General features: G+C 48.9%; 1 long non-coding RNA gene across 1 annotated transcript; it reads right to left on the bottom strand.

Annotated features, from left to right (window-relative positions):
• Positions 1-2,608: 2,608 nt before the first annotated feature.
• LOC145719174 (uncharacterized) lies at positions 2,609-11,731 on the bottom strand. Its single transcript, XR_014142216.1, has 2 exons — positions 11,071-11,731; positions 2,609-3,452 (listed from the first exon to the last, which is right to left on the bottom strand). It is a non-coding gene; the product is annotated as an uncharacterized LOC145719174 (long non-coding RNA).
• Between the last annotated feature and the right edge of the window lie 28 nt (positions 11,732-11,759).

Here is an 11,759-nt window from a genome sequence, read left to right as displayed (position 1 = left end):
TTAAAGTTCTTTCCTGACGCTATGGGTCTGCGAGTCCGTGCCCCGTCCGCAGCAGGCGAGGCTGTCACCTACCGGCGGTGTAGGATCCCCATGTCCAGGCACCCTCCCGCTGCCGTTTTTCCTCCGATATCTGCCCGCAGAATCATGGCTCCTGCTTCGTACCTCAAAACCAACCACCTGCGATATTCTGTTTGTAGAGATCTAGATCTTCTTACATCTCAGGCTGGTTTTGTGGGTGCTCAGAATGGTCTGGTAGATACCCAGCTCAATTCCAGGGACCAGTTGAAATAGGGTCTCCTACTCCTCCGCCATCTTTCCCCCCCTCCCCTACTCCTGCATTTTTGACCCATAGAAAGTGCATGAGATCATAAGTATTTATTGGTATTTTTAGCATTTCAGTTTGGAACAATTTGTTTTTCAGCAGCAGATAACTAATGTTGATTTTGGTACCTGGAGCTGGCCTGTCTTCACAAAACTTGGAATATGGGTATGAGTTTGGATCCAGAGCACAAGCAGAAGCCAGAAGGACTGCAAGGAATGTGCTGGTGGGCAGCTCATCTGCACTGTCTCATGCTGGTTTACCTTGTTGGCACATGGCAGCAGGTGTGGCTGCAGCTCTACCACCTCCGTAGTGTAAAAACCATATAGATGCTGCCTCATTTCTGCCTTCTGCATCTTGCACAAAATGACCCCCAGGTCTCAGCTATTTGGAAGTACAGAGAGAATGGAAATCTGGGAAATAAGTTCAGTGAAGCCAAGGGGACATATTGCAAAGCTACCATAGCACGAACATGGAGTGCTGTTAACAAGTACTCCCTGAGTTGTTAACAAGTAGTTCCTGTCAGGGAGCCAGGGGGCAGGCTTCCCTGTTTTTCTAGCTGTTACAGGCATCGAGGTATCTGGGAGGCTGAGGATGCCACCATGGAGGAGAACCCAGAATACTGAGAGAAGGAAGAGAAGGGGTGCTGAGCCAAGGGGTTAGCTTCTTTTCTGGGCAAGGGGCAGAGACTCTTTGTGCTGAAAGAAATGAGAATCTCAACCATGCTGCAAGGTCTCACGGGAAATAGAAAAGCCACAAAGTGTCCCTTTTCTTCTATCACTATTTCTGCTAAGAGGTGAATCCAAGCGAAAGAAAGATAAAATCCAAGGGTTCAAAAGTCTAGACAGAACTATTGCCTTCAACATGAGATGGGGCTTGATAACTAGGAAATGGGTTGAATTATCAGACTCACCAATCTCAGGCCACTTCTGTGCCATCCCAAGGTGGCTTCTCGGTATCCCCTGGCTAAGGGAATGAAGGCCCCAGTCATGTCTTCATAGGAGAGAATGGAGGGCGCCATCTTCCCCTCTGGTCACAGGCCAACTGGCACACACTGGGTACAGCTTCCCACATGTGTCCATCCCTAGTCCTGTGTCCTGGGGAACCCATTTTGAAGAGTACACAAAGAGCAGTTTTTCACATTTTAGGAGTCTATCAAAGAGAATTGCATGGGGATGGTTAGAGTCCAAGGTGCAGGAGGAGCCAAGCAGTGAGGCATTTCGTCTGGAGCCCCAGCTCAGCACTGGCCTGCTCCCTGTGTTTTTATGGTGACCCATCCCCTTCAGGGGCGCTGGGAAATCCCTCTAGTCAGGGCAGTATGCATCATGTACTCACCACAGGCCTAAGATGCAGGCATCAACCTCAGTCCCCTCGGTGGACGACCTCTGCTCTTGTCGTCCTTACTCACCAAGGTCCCCAGAGCGGGCAGGAATCACCACCCTCCAGCCTCCCCATTTTCCAGAGTGGGCGATGGGTCCCATATCCCTGTCTCAGCAGGAGCGGCATTTCCTTTTACTGGGTGTTGTAACGAGGGGGCCTGTGACCCTGCCGCTGTCCCTCTGCCTCCCTGGGGTCCCGGAGGCACCTGGCACCAACCGGCTGGGGTGACTTTGGACAGGTTATTTAATGTCTTCCAACCTGAGTCTCTCCAGCTGTAAGATGGCTCCATTACTGTCACGGGGAGGACCTGCTGCCTCTTGGGTACGTGCCCTGCATAGTTTCTGACATAGAACTGGGTGTTTGGTAAAAGTTCATCCTCATTGTCTGTTAGAAATCATTTAACTTAGCCTGCAGCTCAGTTTGAAGAGATACTGTAAGTGCATGGCCTAGCCTCCTCCTTCAGAGGTCAGGCAGAGCCCTTGAGGAGTGAGGAGCAGGCTGCCCTGCGTGATCTTTCCCTCTGACAGGGACTGTCTTGTTCAGCTTTGTGTCCCTTTAACCCTTCAAAAAGTGTTCTCTCAGCAAGTTTCAGGTTTGAATGAGGCCTGGAGAGGACATAGGTCACCCACGCTGCCTGAGGTGAAACAGAGAAAGGAAGAGGTTGTTTTAGTCAGGAAGCTGGGCCCCGGCATCAGCCCAGCGCACTCTGAAACACTGTGCCAGGGGTGGGCGTCTCTGGGGCTTGGGTTTCTTCAGCCCCGGGGAGGCTCCCAGGATGGGCCAGGATTTCTCATTGACAGAAGTTCTAAATCCCGACCCTACCTGCTCCAGGCCAACAGACCCCATCTTCCTACAGTGACCGGGGCTGCCCCCATTGCCGGGGCGCTGGGACACCAGGAATACAGCAAGACTGGTCACGGGTCTTTATTTATTGAGAAAGAATTCACACAAGGTCACATCATACAATCAGTCATTTCCTGTGCTTCATAAAAATGATTGTCATTCACTGTGCTTCACAAAAATTTCTTTTAATGAATAAATAATTTGATGAAATCAAAAATATTTACAATATAAACAAAGGGAAGAGCTTTGGATCTGTGAATCTGATCGTTGAGCTTTGCATTTTTGAACTGACTTCTTCCAAGCTTTTCCCTTGGAAACAATACAAATCTGATAGAAACAAATCATACAACATATCTTTGTTCATTATACGTTTATCGGTTAGTCTTGGAAAGGTACATAAGCTTATACTATGCAACATGTTAAAATACAAATATTAACTAAAATAATATATTATCATAATGCCAGGTAACATTCTCCACAAAACAAAAATGTACACTCGGCCGTAACAATAACAAAGGTTCACGGGCCACAAAATAATACTCCAAAGGTACAAACTCCTTCATAAGAATATAATTGTGCTCTTCAGTTTACCAGATGTCTACACTGCTCTAATAAGCCGATGCCTAGGACAGTATTTGATGACTCTGCTGTGTGTGGTTTTCCGTCAGGCAGCAGCATTGCTGGGAATTGGGCAGTGCAAAGCAGTTTTAGAAACACTTTCTTGGGCTCTTAAAAAGAGCCAATTATGCAAAGCAAAATAAGCATATTGAGAAGTCTTCATCTCATCAACACAAATACCATGGAACGTCTTGGCTTTGTGGGATGAAAGGGTTGGTGTGCAGAGCTGTTTATGCCATCAGCCAGAATTCAAGTATTCCAGAGCCACCTCGTAGCAGAACTTGTACTGATCCTGGAAAGCAGAAGGGCAAAGATGTCAGCTATGTGATATCCAAAGGCCGGCGTCATTGAAGCAATTATGCCAGATTAGGGTTCTAATTGGAAGAAATCCAACTGAGAAGGATTTGAATCAGCAATGAATCAGAAAATCACGGTTGTGAACCACAAACCTATCCGCTGTCTGGAGACGTTCCCCACAAGGCCTGATGAAAGGTATTTTGACATCTACCTTCACTAGAATTTCTGCAAAGTTCTGGACAACTGGAACACATACAGTGTGTTTGTCCACACATATATGTTTACCTGTACATCAACATCCTGAACACAAAGTATGGGAAAATCAAGAGGTAGGAGGGAAAAAAAATGAAGTCTGAGGGAAGTAACTGTGATTTGCTCATACAAGGGCCTCAACAAATAAATGCGTCACTCCTGGCCCAACTATACCCTAGATTTTCAGTCAGCAGGATGTCTCCCATTTTATGAGACTTTATCAAGCACCTCTTAAATACCAAGCACCTTGACCTGGTCCCTGACTTTGAGAAGCCCATGGTCCAGCGAGGAGGCTAAGACCAGTATCCAATGATAACACATGGCACGGAGTTGAGCCAGGGCCTGAGAATGGTCCCCCGATATAGGTGCAGTGGAGTAGAGAGCAGAACTTCCTAGGGAAGACCTGCAAAGGGGGAGCAGGTGACTAACTGCTAACTCCTAATGGGGGTTAAAACTGGCATCCCAGGTAGAGGAACTGGATAAGTTCCCCAGAGGGGAAGTGTTGGGATACCCACTGGGAGCCACCTCTCAGCTGTTAATCAGGCAATAAAGGCATTTTTCTTGAGCACAGCTTTCTCAGATCATGGACCGCAGCCTAAGGAAGACCTCCATGAGGTCCTGGCGCAGCTGGGGTCTCAGGTGTCAGGAGATGGCATTCTGCACCTGTGTTTGAGTGGTGTGCTGATGGACGCTCACCTGGGTGTGGCCTCTGAGCCAAGCAGAGGGACACAGCAGTTGAGGATGCTTCTATTTGCCACCTGGCAGCAGCCCAGCAGCTGGGACAGAGGGCTCAGCATCTAGAAGGCTCTCTTCCCATCTCCGGAAGAGAGAAGCTTTCACAAGGTGTAAGAGTGCACACCACAGTCTCACTACCCAACACAATGGCCACAACCAAGGAAATGGATCTATTATATTTGGGTTTGCCAAATTAATTAAAACTAAATTTCCATTTTTGGGATATGTGCCTCTTAATTAATTAGTCACTGCAATTTTCTTGTCTTCACCTACATTTTCTTCTCTATATGCCCCACTAGTCCAACCTATGTATTTGAAGACAAGAGCCATACTTTATCCCTTTGTGTGTAATACAACAGTCTTTAGCACAGCACCTGACATACAGTTGGGGGTGTCAAACGTAGGCTGTATATGTAAATGATGACAAAATACGAGTTTAGCAGCATTTCATTCAACCCAGTAAACACTGAAGGCTAGAGACTAGGGAGTTTAAGATGCAGCTTTAGTCCTTCAGGAGTTCACAATCTGGAGGGGAAGACAGGAAGCAAACAGACCATCTCAACATACTAGAGGGGCCACAAGATTAAAACATCAGTAGCAGTAGCACCCACCAGGATGGCTAAGATAAAAAAAGACAGACAATAACAAGCATTGGTGAGGATGAGGAGAAACTGGATGCTCATATGCTGCCAGTGGGAATGTGAAAGGTGCAGCCACTTTGGGAAATCCTCTGGCAGGTCCTCAAAAGGTTAAACGGAAGAGTTACCCCGTGGCCCAGCAATTCCTCTCCTAGGTATATGCCCAAGAGAACTGAACATATGTCTACACCAAAGCTTTCTGATTCATATTTCAGGATTTGATACTTTCATTTTCAAAATATTTAAAAGAAACCATTTGCATTTCAAAATTCTAAAAGGCCATGTTGTCAGATCACCAGGCTGACATATTGGCTATGAAGTGGTCAACCCTGTTCTCCTGTCTCCTTCACGGAGACAGTTAATGTTTTTCATGGAAATCTGAGAGATCCAATTACTTACTGCATAAACATGGGTTTGCATAAACCTAATCGTGAAATTTCAGTGCCTACTATGAAGCATCCTTTTAACATGTGATCATGCATTTAGCGAGTCATATAGCTGCTGGCCTCCGGCCACAACTCCAAAAAGATTTGGGCTTCACTGCTAAGGGGCTGCTGTGTTGAAAAATCACTGAAGCTGTCCTGTCCCAGGCATGACTACAGTTTTCAAAATGAATTCGCCATCATCTCATCCCTCCTAACAAACTGTCAATCCCAATAGATTCTGTGATGACTGGTTTCTGAATCAGAAAAATAAAGGGAGTGAGAATGAAGACCATAAATTGTTGCGGGTGCCCTCCCCCAAGCACCCCAGGAAATGCCTGAAATCCTCCTCTGTTGCAAACTATTACCCTTGATCGCCAGGTACAGGCCTGTCTTCTGCATTTTCCTCTCTCAGCTCGCTTGCTTTTGAGCAGTGTAATTAAGCCACACGAGCTATTCCTGTGCTTCAGGGAGAAAAAAAGAACATTTCTGCCTCGGTCCCAAGTTCTCCTGATTGGGCAACATTAGCTGGCTTTGGGCATGAAAAAGTGACATGAGCAGGGGTTGTCCTTGGGCCGGACCGGAACCAGGGCAGCCAGCTACTCTCCTCCCAAGCCCCCGACCCCACCTTCACTGCAGCCCCACCTCCTGTTCTCCTGAAGAGGGAGAAAGTGAACTCTAAAGAGGCACCTACAAGCTAGGTTCTGTTTTAAAGCCCCCACCCCCCACCCTGTTCACTCAGTGAGGACATCACGAGGCCACGAGGCCTGCAAGTGACTTTGGGGAGCTCCCTGAAGGGCTCAAGCTGTGCCCGTGTCAGCCCAAGCTGCCTCGTGTCTGAGGAACTTGGGGCCCTGCAGTCCCTCTGGGCACTTCCAAGGCCCCGCGCTGCCTGCCCGAGAAGATTCAGACAGCAGTCTGTGTGGCTCACCTGGGGCAGCACTGCCCTCCCTGATGCACCTGCTTTTTGAACCTAAAACAAGTTTCACAATTTCACCTGCTGACAGGTCCCACAGTCTGGAAAAACCCTTTTGACTGATGTCCCTGCCCGGAGGGTCAAGTGGTCCCCAGCGTGCCAATCACCATGGGTGGGGCCGTCTGCTTCGAAGTTCCCAGCACGTTCCCAGCCAAGGCGATCCCTCGATGAGACAGCGGTGTGTCTCTGACAACACACAGAATGGGCCATTACTTTCATCTCTGCCTTTAAAAATGTAGGGAGGACATTCTTCCCTCAGAGGCCCACACACAGTTTGTGCCTGGTTCCCTAGTGAGACTCATCAGTGTGTAGCCACGGCCTCCCTGGGTCCTAAGAGCAGCGAGGGGCCGCTCAGGATGGGCAGGGGTCTGGGTGCAGGGAAGAAATGTGCTGTCATGCAGCAAATATCTACTGGGTCCTCCTCAGAGCTGGCAGAGTCTGGGGTGGGGGAGGGCACAGGGCTTTCACAGAGATTACTTCCTTCAGAGTGCAGGAAGGCTGACCGCGGGAACACTTGAGGAGAATGGCTGCTTCTTCAGGTATGGCAGGGCCAGGCCCAAGGGAAGGGGAGTGCCCCCAAGTGCCTCCCGGGTTGGGCCACACTGTGCCTCTCTGACTCCCCGGCTGGGGCCTATGGGGGGTCCTACAGACAAGATCGGGCACATACAGGGTGGTATGGCTGTCGCCCACACACGTACATTCACCCCTCCTCCACCCCCCCACCTCCGTCCCCCACCACCCTCCCCCACCTCCTTTCAAATAGCCTGTATGTCTCACAGTTCACAGGTGACCTCTTGGAGTGGGGGGGGGCAGTTCATACACACAGGTTAGTAGATTCATTGTGTTGTCCACGTGAGAGGGAGGCCCCACACTCCATGCCATTTTGTAGGGAGTACTTTGCACTGAATATTATTTCAGTATACTGAAGGGCCAAGTGGGGCTGGGTGTGGGTAGCCAGCTTCAAATTATAGATATTGGGAGATACTGGCAGAGGGCTGGGTCTGAGCAGGAGGGATGGAGGGATAGAGGTGGGGGTGGTGGGGAGGTGGGTTTGGATATGCTCTGCAGCCAGCATGAGGAAAGGGACAGGTTGCTCACCCTGGTGAGCCATGTTCTCACCTGCAGCCCACCACTCGTCTTGGGCTCCATCTGCCATAATTGGTCTGGGGCATGGCCTGGGCCTTGGCATTTGTGACAGCACCTCAGGTGATTCCAATGGACAGCCCTGGCTGAGAGCCATCTAGACGGGGCACCAAGGTTCTTGACCCTACCACACATTAGAATCACCTGGGGTGCTTTTAACATCCGGCTGCCACAGTCAGGCCCCAGATCAACTGAATCATGGTCTCTGGGGTGGGCCCAGGGTTCAGGATTCTTTAAAGCTTTCATTAAAAAAAAAAAAAAGCCAATTTATAGAAACAGATTAAATGGTGGTTGCCAGGAGCTGGGGGTGAGTAAATGAGGTGATGTTGGTCAAGGGCACAAATTTTCAGTTACAAGAAGTTTTGGGGATCTAATGTACAGCATGGTGACTATAGTTAGTGATACAGTATTGTATATTGGAAAGTTGTAGAGGATAGATCTTAAGCATTCTCCCCACAGACACACATGAGTCAAGTATGTTACCTAAGTGGGGTGATGGATATGTTAATTATCTTGATCTTGGTAACAATTGTACAATGTATATGTATGTCACATCTCATCATGTTGGCTAGAGTTCCCCCACCTCCCAGGAGATAATATGTTTCTTGAGGAAAGATCTGTTCCCCAAAGATTGTTTCTTTGTTAAAACAGAGCCCTGGGGGAAGAAAAATAAAATGGAGCTCTGGAAACTTCTAAAGCCCAGTGAGGACAAAAGTGAGAGAGGAGATGTTTGTTGAAGCAGCCCATTTCCCCGGAAACTTCAAAGGAGCTCAGGCACTGGGGACTCCATCTGAATCTAACCAGGCAAGAAGGAGGTAGGAGGGAGCACCCCCCGCCCCCGCAACTGAGCACATCCTGTAGGGCCCAGGCCTGGGCCCTCCACACCCCATTCCCTCTGCCTCCCCAGCCGGCCAGCACAGAAGCGCGCTCCAGGACTTTCTGGAACACATTTCATCATTCTAAGATGCATCTAGGAAGACTCAGTACTCTGTGCTTTTCAGTTGCTGGTACAACAGTTTGTGCTTAGGAGAGACTCAGGTCTCAGATGGTCTTTTATGCCCAATGAAATTGTATTGGGTTTTATCACCCTGACCTGAGTTAATTAATTCCCTCAGCCAACATACTGCCTATATAAATATATATGACTACCTAACTAAAAGAAACGGTACTTGCAAGCAAAAACAAACAAACGACATGGGTCCTTACTCAATTCAGGAAGCTTCTAGCCCACTGAAAAGAGCCCTGTGACATTTCTTTCCTCGGGTCACCAGATTTTACTTATTATTTTGCTAAGAGTCATTGTAACAAATTTATCAGGCATTCTTCCAGGAAACTGAAAACTTGCCTTATATTTTTCAGCATGGACCTTATCCTAGAACTGGTACTGACCCTCAGAAGTTTGGGCATCCAGAGATCCTATTTTCTCTATTTGAGTAGCACCTCATCACAGAAACGCCTGAGAGTGGGCTCTCTGCTGGTCCAAGCACCTACATGTCCATTCAGTTCATAAAGAATCACCTCCATCCTTTAGTCTGCACCACTGATTTGGAAAAAGCCACATTGTTTCTGCACATAAAAATTCGTGAGTGAGGAAAGCTGCAGCCAGAGCCATTAGCGGAAAGGCCCCAGATCAACTGGAAGCTACACATCTGTCCCTGAATCCCAGAGGTTAAATGCCAATGAAGACAGAATATTTTAATTTAGGCATTTGCTTCCATCTTCTGCCCACCTTCTTATCTGTCTTAAACTCAGGCCACTTCTGATGGCCCAGCTGCCCTATCTCACCTGCTCCCAGCCCAGAAGAGAGTTCCGTGGTGGTACAACTCTTCAACACTCACGGGTGGTCCCAGGGAGTGAGATAGTTCTCTGCCTCCGGAGGAGCTGGTTCTATTGAAGCCTGCACATGGGACACAACAGCCAGCCTTCAGCCCATCCACACGAAATCTGTGCCTCCGTAAAAGGCACTGGGCGTGGGGCCTGGCACATATTAAGCACCATGTGAATACCAGCTGCTAGCTGCCACCTCCTCTTCCTCACCCAACCAGCTCACATATACCTGCTGGCTGCAGGATGCCCTGTAGACACCCGCGCTCTCAAGACCCACTTTCTCATCTTTGAGTTTTTCAGCAACACTTTCACATATGTTGTCTTATGGGATCACCTCAATAAGCCAACATTATCCTTGGTTTACACGACTCGGGCTCAGGAAAGCTAAGTGCCCGGCCCGAGAAGACTTAAATGGCCAAGTTCATTGTCACTTGACTTGAATTAGTAGCATTGCTGAGATGAGAATTTCGGTTTTCCTGGGGCCTCCCCTAGGGCGGGGAGGAGAGGGGGCAGCAGGCTGGGGGGCATGGTCCATTCTCCACAGAAGCCAAGGTGCTACCTGCTGATGGTTTTGGGAGTTTGCACCTGGCCAAACAGGCATCCGCCTCCCAAATTCCCCAAGCAGCACCGTGCTTCTTGGAAACATCAAGCAGGACACATGTACCTGGGGGAAGCAGATGCCCTGGGAGAGTGACTTGTGCAGAGGAGGACGTGTCCCAGGAGTGGGTCAGCATTGGTGACTATCATTACCCAGCCTGGGGCACAGCTAGGATGACTGGGACCGTGGCTACTCCCTCAACGTTAGCTCGAATCTCCACTCCTTCTTTAGTCCCTTTCTTATATTTTAAATTTGAAGCCCACTGCCGCAGGGCCGTGGGCCGGGTCGCGTGGGCTTTCCAGGTGTGGCGTGGGCACCAGCCATGTCTTCCTCCTTCTCCCCACCCCAGGCCATTCTCCCAACCTTGGGATCCGTCCCACCGTTTCCTTCAGATCCTTCTTCCACTAGCAGAGAAGTACAAACACCTAATCTGAAAGCTTCCTCCTTCAAGCTATTCTACTCACAAGCGGCAGTGGCTGGCATTTTAATAGCGGCACACAAGAAAGAGATCTGAAATACTCTAAGAAAATAACTGCACGTAGTCCTTTGTTTCTCCGCTCCTCTGTCCTCATCTCAGATATGGCCACCAGAATTAAACACAATATTCTGGATGTCAAACTAAAATTCACAGCTTTGATAAATATTAGGTGATTAAGCTATTTAGAAAATCTATAATTTGAAAATCTGGCATTTTGGGTGCTATGATTATTCCTTCCCCGCGAAGACTAAGTGCTTAACCATGTGGAAGGCACTGCCAAGAACGGAAATGAATAAGGATGTTCACTTGTGAGTTTCAACTCTTTCCACGTTGCCTGTGTGTGGAGATGAAGTCTCCCTGTGAAAAGCCAAGTGAGAGAGGAAGAGGGAGAAAAGCCCTTGCAAGCAAAGCGATTCCATTATGCTCCTGAAAACGAGTCTCCCCCAACCCCCCCCCCCCCGTGAATCAGCATCACCACCAACTACGTCCCCTAAGTGGGAAAATGCCCCATTCTGCAGGACGGGGGGAGGGGAGGGGGGCTTACCAGGAGGTCCACCATGTTGGGCTTGCTGTTCCTCAGCGTCTTCACCGCGTGGAAGACGTCCACCGTCCTCTGGTGCCGGAGCATCTCACAGACGATGCTGATGGCACAGAATGTCCCACTACGGCCTCCCCCATTCCTGTCGGAAGAGAAATCAGATGGTTGCGTTTGCCCTCGCACTGCCTGCTCACCTGCCGCCTGAGCCCTGGACAACAGGTCACGGTGAGGGCCTCAGAGGCCAGGGGAATGCTCCCCCACCCCGGCCTGATTCTTTCAATTAGAGCAAATGGTGTTAATGAGCCTCAGTGCTGGGCCCGTGGGTCACCTGACTGGCGGCGACGATCAACTGGCACATTCTGCTCTCCTAGCTTCGCCTCTGCCCTGGATTATATAATCTGATAAAGCATGCTATCAGTTTTTAGTCAAAGGGCCCATTCCGGAAAGTTTCCAGTGACCAAACACCTCATCTAGTATCTGCCACCAAAACCGGTGATGAATGTTGGTTATGTTCCAAGATGGACTTGGCCTTAAAAAAAATCCATTAGTGGAATGTTGAAAAAGAAAAGCAAAGCCGGCGGCATCACAATTCCGGACTTCAAGCTCTATTACAAAGCTGTCATCATCAAGACAGCATGGTACTGGCACAAAAACAGACACATAGATCAGTGGAACAGAATAGAGAGCCCAGAAAT

Source organism: Leptonychotes weddellii, unplaced genomic scaffold (genome assembly GCF_054177405.1).
Source record: "Leptonychotes weddellii isolate Sample4059 unplaced genomic scaffold, ASM5417740v2 HiC_scaffold_3316, whole genome shotgun sequence".
NCBI classification, from domain to species: Eukaryota; Metazoa; Chordata; class Mammalia; order Carnivora; family Phocidae; genus Leptonychotes; species Leptonychotes weddellii.
The sequence above is the reverse complement of the archived record's forward strand: the minus strand, read 5'-3'. Positions and strand labels throughout refer to the sequence as shown.